This window comes from Triticum urartu, chromosome 2A, assembly GCF_056163025.1.
Source record: "Triticum urartu cultivar PI428250 chromosome 2A, HENAU_Tu73, whole genome shotgun sequence".
In the NCBI taxonomy this organism is placed as follows: Eukaryota; Viridiplantae; Streptophyta; class Magnoliopsida; order Poales; family Poaceae; genus Triticum; species Triticum urartu.
In genome coordinates this window covers 764297105-764303952 of record NC_141874.1, presented here as the reverse complement: position 1 = coordinate 764303952, position 6848 = coordinate 764297105, and the positions used below count along the sequence as shown (strand labels likewise).

The window sequence follows — 6848 nt, the reverse complement described above, 5'->3', positions numbered from 1 at the left end:
ACAGCTAAAAAATTTAGTGGGAACGGACGCAAAGCAGAGCCGAAGAAAAGCAAAGTGGAGGTGTGCGAAATGATTGAGGACGAGGGTGGTAAAAAGAAGAGGCCATGCTAATTAACAAGCAGTGAAGCAGTAGCAGCACTTGCTTGAGATTACTAACACCGGAACATCATCTCAAACAGTGCGTATTGCACAGTGGCATGACAGGTGGTGGCGCCCGCGAGGCAGCCAGAAATCAAACACTAATAACGGATCAGTTGGCTGGCTCCGTCGGTCTCTGTCGGTCGGCCAGGATTCGCATGAACAGTACGGTTCACTCACTCGGAGTAATAATAGATGGGTTATCCTTGATCATACTAGCAGTTGGCAACAGTGCCTTCAACGATAAATGGGCTACCAGAGTACCACTGGTAAATTATCTCTGAGCGTTGAGATACTGCACTATTGATCACGTCAGATTTACTACTGCACTATTGACTAGAGTAACTTTTGCCCTGGCAAGCAAGCTAGGCAGGACCCGGCCCGATCCAGAAACCACCGCTAGCTAGCTGCACAGTATTGAGGATATCTAGACTAAAATGTCACTGTAGTAGAAACCTGATTAGCCAAATGCTTATGCAGGAGGGAGCGAAGATTTTCTCCCATAAGCCTTCTCCTCCTCCTGGGTCCTGGTTAGATCGAGTCCAGTCCAGCAGTATCCAGCCAGTACTGCTGTACAGAGCTCTGTAGCACCAGTGTACAGTGCAGCACTCCTGTGACTCAGGGCGTGCTGTGAATGATAGTCTGCTGCTGCCACTGGCTAATGGATCCGGTACTGGTGCAAAACAGACAAGGGATGCAGTGCAGTGCAGTGCAGATATGAGATCCGACTGAAGCAAGAGATGCAGCAGCAGCAGCAAATACCCAGCAAGATTGGCGATCCAAGCAACACGAAATTTTGCCGCAAAGGCTAAATTTCGTGTTTTGACCCTTTTCTAATATCTAATAGAGATCTGACCATAGTCTAATAAAATTTTGAGATCTGACCTTTTTGCTACCGCCAAGGTCCATGGCGGTAGGGTCTAACAGCCTACCGCCAAGGTCCCTGACGGTAGGGTTGCATGCCCTACTGTAAATTTCTTCTAAGTGTTGAACACAGTGCGTGCTCGTGCCTACCGCCAAGCACCTTGACGGTAGGGTTGTACAGGCTACCACCAGTATGTTTGGCGTAGGCATGTTTGCTACCGCCAAGGTCCCTGGCGGTAGGCTGTTACACCCTACCGCCATGGACCCTGGCGTTAGCAAAAGGGTCAGATCTCGAAATTTTTTCAAACTAGGGTCAGTCTTAGAGTATAAGTCTATTCGTATTGTACTCTATCTCTATTAGTCTAGTCTTGGAGCCCAAGCTTTGTAATCTATATAAACAGCCCTTGAGGCCCCAATCAATACAACAATTATTTCTCCAATATCTCAATCTATCATGGTATCCGACGCCTAGGTTTTCCGCACCTGGTATGGCTCCGCCACCCGCGCCGCCGCCCCGGCCGACTCGGCCCCTCTTCTCCATGCCGAGTTCCGCGCCGCCGGTGCCCCATCCCCTACCTCCTCCTCTACAACTACCCAAACACCTCTTCCTCCAAACCCTATGTTCTCCCTAGCCGACACCATTGCCGACGTCTCTCCCTTCATACCAATCTCGTTAGACCTCGGCATCCACAACTACTACCATTGGCGCCACCTCTTCATCATCCATCTCGGGCGCTGCGGCCTACGCCACCACATTGATCCCTCCTACCCGCCACAGCCCGCTGATCCTCGCTGGGTGAAAGATGATCTCGGCATCATCCAGTGGATTTACACACGCATCTGCACAGAGCTTTTCAATCTGGTCTCCGACGATGACGCCACCGCCGCCGATCTCTGGGCTTCCCTTCAACAGCTGTTTCAGGACAACTCCGACGCGCGAATCAACGTGCTCAACACCGAGCTACGCACAACCATGCAGGGAGATGTCCCAGTCTCCATCTTCTGCCAGCGAATCAAGGCTATTGGCGATGAACTCCGTGAACTTGGCGATCACGTCGAGGATCGCACTCTCATCAACGCCCTCCTCCAAGGTCTCGGCGATCAATTCGAGAAGCAGGAGTCCTTCATCCCCATGCTCAAGCCGTACCCCACCTTCAAGGAGGTCCGCTCGATCCTCCTGCAAGAAGAGAAGAACCAGGCTCGCAAGGCGCAATGGGCGCCGCAGGTGTTTCATGCTGCCGTGCCCTCTTCTGCAGCTCACACGCTTGGGCTGCCGCGGCAACCGACCGCCCCTCCAACTCCTGTTGTGGCCGCCGCGGCCTCAACACCACCACCAGGCTGGCGCCCGAGCCCCAACTACAAGGGCAAGAATCCCGTCTACCGGCCTCCTGCATCTCGCCCTGCCGGACCTGCACCAGCCTCGTCATCCACCGCTCCCGCGCCACCAGCTCCGTCGCCATGGCCTCCTCAGCATGATCCTTGGACTGGCCTCGTCCAGGCTTGGTCGATGCCATGGTCGGCCCCCTCGCCGTATGGTGCCCCTCCTGCGTACACGGGCACGTGGAGCCCCGGTCTTCGTCCAGCCACCGGCTCTCCGGGACTCCTTGGACCCAGGCCGCCGGCGCACGTCTACACCACCACTCCTACTCTGTCTACCAGCACGCCAGGACCGCCGTCGCCCTACAACACCATGCCGGCCTTCTACGGCAACATGCAGGCCCCAATCGCATACTACCCATCCGCTATCCCCTACGTCAACATGCAAGCTCCTGGCCCCTCTGCTCCTTCCCAACAGTCGGCTTGGGACCAAGCCGCCTTCATCAACGCCATGAACAATTTTGTCCTCAGCGACGCAGGTACGAATTGGATTTTCGATTCTGGTGCATCAATGCATATGTCTTCAAATATGAATTTATTGTCAGCTTGTTTTCCTTCTGCTTTTTCCACTATCACCATTGGCGATGGCTCCACCATCCCAGTTTCATGCACCGGTCACTCTTACATCCCTTCCTCTCATGCCAATTTTCTTCTACGCAATATTCTTGTGGTTCCTTCCATCATCAAAAATCTTATTTCTGTTAGACAATTTTGCATTGACAACAAAGTTATCCTGGCCTTTGACCCTTTTGGTCTGTCTGTGACGGATCTGACAACGGGGCGGTCCTCGCTCGGTACAATAGCACGGGCGACCTTTATCCTCTTCATGGCGCGCCCACATCCACCCCTCGTGCCATGCTCGCATCCGTTGATCTATGGCATCGTCGTCTCAGTCACCCCAGCAAAAACACTTTGACGTCTTTACTCCAAGAATTTTGTATCCCTAGTTCTAGCAGTCCTCATAATCCCTCTCTCTGTAATGCATGTCAATGCGGCAAACATGTTAGATTACCTTTTGGAACCTCTACTACCATTAGTACTTTTCCTTTTGAGTTACTTCACTGTGATTTATGGACCTCTCCAGTCCCTAGTGTTTCTGATTATAAATATTATCTTGTGATCTTGGATGATTATTCTCACTATACTTGGACCTTTCCTCTCCGCGCTAAATCTGAAGTACCTGCAATCTTTCTCAACTTTCGACAATATGTAATCACACACTTTGGCTTGCCAACTCGATTTATTCAATGTGATAACGGTCGTGAATTTGATAACACCCAAAACCGCACCTTCTTTCTCCCTCAAGGCATTCTTCTTCGTTTTTCATGCCCTTATACATCTTCTCAAAATGGTAAAGCTGAACACTGCCTTCGCTCTATTAATGATGTTCTTCGCACATTGCTTTTACAAGCTTCTCTTCCTTCCCGTTTTTGGGTTGAAGCCCTTCGCACCGCCACACTACTTCTTAATATTCGACCAACAAAAACTTGTCCTCTTTATTCGCCTTTCCAATATCTTTTTCTCTCCCACCCTGACTATTCTTTTCTGCGTGTTTTTGGCTGTCTATGCTTTCCCAACATCGCCTCTACCGCCTCCAGCAAACTAGAACCACGCTCACTACCTTGCATTCACCTTGGTCTTTCTGATGATCATAAAGGATATCGTTGTTTCGATCCATCTTCTGGTCGTATCATTCTCTCTCGTCATGTCACATTCAATGAAAATACTTTTCCCTTTTCTGTCACTACAACCACAACACCAATTCCACCACAATCCGCCACCACCAAAACCCCTTCCCTAGTTCGTCCTTCGGTCATCTCCGCTGCCATGGAATCTTGTTCCGTCTCTCAGCCGGAATCGCCCACTGTCAGCCACCCTCCTGCCCCGCCCCCACCTCTCCCGCGACTGCATCCTCTACCCCAGCCGCCTTTCCCTCACCGCATCCTACCACGGCAACCACCTCGACACCCACCACCTCTGATTCTTCTTCCTCACCATCTTCTTCAACCGAAAACCCACTGCCACCCAATGTCGTTCTTATACCACCGCTCACCAATGATCATGTCATGTGCACCCGTGGAAAACGAGGATTTCTTCTCCCCACCAAACGTCTCAATCTTACCGCCACCCCAACCATCTCTCCTATTCCAACCAGTTATAAGCGAGCTCTTCTTGACCCTCTCTGGCTTTCCGCTATGCGCGATGAATTTGAAGCTCTTCAGCAAAATAATACATGGACTCTTGTTCCCAAACCTCCTGGTGTTAACATTGTTTCTGGCAAATGGGTTTTTCGTCATAAATTTCATTCCGATGGCACTCTCGCTCGTTACAAAGCTCGTTGGGTGTGTCGTGGTTTCTCCCAGCAGCATGGTATTGACTTTGATGAGACTTTTTCTCCTGTTGTTAAACCAAGCACTATTCGTGTTGTTCTTAGTCTTGCTGTTTCCTCTTCTTGGCCTATTCATCAACTTGATGTTAAAAATGCTTTTCTTCATGGCACTCTCAATGAAACTGTTTATTGTCAGCAACCCTCTGGTTTTGAGAATCCCTCCTCTCCAAATTTTGTTTGTCTCCTCAACAAATCTCTTTATGGCGTTAAGCAAGCTCCTCGTGCATGGTTTCAATGCTTTGCCCCTTTTATTCAAACCATAGGCTTTATTCCCTCCAAATCCGATTCTTCTCTTTTTGTTTATCAGTCTCCTACTCACACTGCCTACCTCTTGCTTTATGTTGATGATATCATTCTCACGGCTAGTTCTGATTCTTTTCTTCAACATACCATCTCTTCTCTCAATCGGGAGTTTTCCATGACTGATCTTGGTCCTCTTCATCATTTTCTAGGTATTCATGTTTCTCGCACAAAATCTTCACTCTTTCTTTCTCAACGGTCATACATTTTGGACTTACTTTCTCGTTCTGGTATGTCTGATTGTCAACCCTCTCGTACTCCAGCCGACGTTGGTGCTAAACTGTCGGCTGATGGTGAACCTCTTTCTGATCCCACTTTATATCGTAGCATCACTGGCGCTCTTCAATATGCCACTCTTACTCCTCCTGAAATCTCCTATTCTATTCAGCAAGCCTGTCTCTTTATGCATGATCCTCGTGCTCCTCATCTGGCTCATGTCAGGCGCATTCTCTGCTATTTAAAAGGCACTCTTGATCACGGTCTCCTTATTAATTCTTCTTCACCTACAAGCTTGACAGTTTATTCTGATGCAGAATGGGCAGGTTGTCCAGATACTCGACGATTTACATCCGGATTTTGCGTTTATTTGGGTGATAATCTTGTTTCTTGGTGTTCTAAAAGGCAGGTAACAGTTTCCAGGTCTTCTGCTGAGGCTGAGTATAGGGCGGTTGCTCACGCTGTGGCCGAGGCGGTGTGGCTACGGCAGCTTCTCGTTGAACTTCATTGTCCGCTACCACGTGCTACCATTGTTTACTGTGATAACATCTCTGCCGTCTACATGGCTTCCAATCCAGTTCAACATCGTCGCACAAAGCACATTGAGATTGACATTCACTTTGTTCGTGAAAAGGTGGCTCTTGGCGAGGTTCGCGTTCTTCATGTTCCTACAAGTGCCAATTTGCTGACATTTTTACCAAAGGACTTCCGACTGCATCGTTCACCGACATACGCTCCAGTCTCAACATTGTTTCACCAGACATTGAGACTGCGGGGGGATCTTAGAGTATAAGTCTATTCGTATTGTATTCTATCTCTATTAGTCTAGTCTTGGAGCCCAAGCTTTGTAATCTATATAAACAGCCCTTGAGGCCCCAATCAATACAACAATTATTTCTCCAATATCTTAATCTATCAGTCAGATCTCGAATAGGTTTCAGAAAAGGGTCAAAACACGAAATTTTGCCGCAAATGCCACTGCGTCCGTCCGTGTGTTGCTAGCTGCCCCGGTTGGCCAGCCACCCATCAGCTGCATGCTCTTCTTACCAGTGCCCTAGCTGCAGCTGAGCTCAAGCCTGAAGCCGTGACTGAGGGTGTCTGTGATCGCGCACGCATGCTCTCGGCACGGGAGAAAGTGATGATCATTGTGGATGTGCCGAGATGGATGATCTAGAGGTGCACGCCTTTCTTTCTTTCCTCTAGGCCTTCTTTTGCACACTAGCTAGCTCCATCGATCCATTGATCTCAAACAAAGCACAGTGCCCTACTTCAAAAAAACATGAGTCGAGCATGCACGCATGCATGCATAAAAGCAGCTAGCTAGCGTCTGTAATTTTGAGCACTCCATCGAGCTGCATGCCACTCCCGGTTGCTTTGCCTACAGTACGTTCACAACCAGAGAAAACCATGCAATGCAATGATGGGAAGGGACAGCGCCGCCTTGAGCGTGTACGCAACAGCGTCGTCGTAGTAGTAGTACCTCTGTAGTACTATAACTTAATATAAGCCCTTTTTTTGACACTATGATGGTGAAAGAAAAAGCCTTGAAATTTGGTAGAGGGAA

The 6848-nt window shown here is 49.2% G+C and overlaps 1 pseudogene; it reads left to right on the top strand.

Moving 5' to 3' along the window:
• The first annotated feature begins 1490 nt into the window (after positions 1-1490).
• Positions 1491-3295, top strand: LOC147988043 (uncharacterized; annotated as a pseudogene).
• Positions 3296-6848: the final 3553 nt, after the last annotated feature.